Here is a 1,176-nt window from a genome sequence, read left to right on the forward strand (position 1 = left end):
TTTCTTTTCTTCAGGTAGTTTTATTGACAGTGGGGGAAATCACATGCATTACAACATTGTAAAGTTATTTTAAGTTTGTCTTCAGCAAGATCTATTTTTAACTTCTCGAAGAGAGGTTGGCGTTGTGCTCTGGCACAACCACGTGGTAATCATTCTAGATGGGTGCACCTGAGGATATTCAGGAACCAACTAGAAAATGTTCTGTTTGTTTTCAAGTTTTTTGATCATGACATTATCTCACAGTTGTTTTTCCTTTTCCACCGTTGTTCTCAGATTTTCCTTTTTCTTGTTCAGTGTTTCTGGCTTGTATTTTGAAGGTTTTAAAGTCCAGCTGTAACTGAATACAGTTGAACTCTTCTAGTGTGACGTTGTTAATATTATACATTGAAATGTACAAAGTCTGTGTTCAGTTAAATTATTGGCACATGTAACAATTGTTTACAAATAAACTGTGGTGTAGGTCAAACCATGTGCAGAATCCTTCACACGCAGTTTTGTCATCTTGGGCACAGCAATAAAATGTCACCCTGGCACCGTAGTGCTCAAGACTACCGAATGTTATCAAAATATCTTGTTTCCATATACATCCAATTCCGCAGAAATGCAGTTTTATAAAGAGAAAACTTTTTTAGTGTAGCCTTTTCTGTACCTTAACCTCTAAGGAGAAGGGAAAGTACAAGATGATGTATGCTGTGTCTCTTCCTTCAGCTACAATTGGTAGTGTTTATAATTGAATGCAGCTGCACAGGTGGTATCTGATCCATTTTCTTTGACTAAAGAGACTTGTGACTGAGAGCTTAGATGAAGTGATACCAAAATTGTTGTTTGTTTCTTCCTTTGAAGCAATCCCTTTCAGCTGAAGTCTGATTTATAGCAGAATGGCATCGGAAGCAAACTGCACTGCAAGCTCATTTGGCTTTGTGTAGGTCTGTTGGCACATTTCAGTGATGGCAGTCACTCAAAACAGTGCTACGGAATTACCGCAGATATCTTTATTGCTTATAGTGATCATCATGTTGCTGCTAACCATGAGCTATTTTTCATTTGAGTGTTAAAACATTTTCCAAGGCAATATTTGAGTAGCTGTTTTCAATAAACTGTTAACTGTTCAATAATTTGTGTAGGTATAACAGCGTGGAAAATCTGCAAATGGGTGGATAAATAATTCAGGACAAT

Source organism: Anser brachyrhynchus, assembly GCF_964034855.1.
Source record: "Anser brachyrhynchus genome assembly, chromosome: 2".
In the NCBI taxonomy this organism is placed as follows: Eukaryota; Metazoa; Chordata; class Aves; order Anseriformes; family Anatidae; genus Anser; species Anser brachyrhynchus.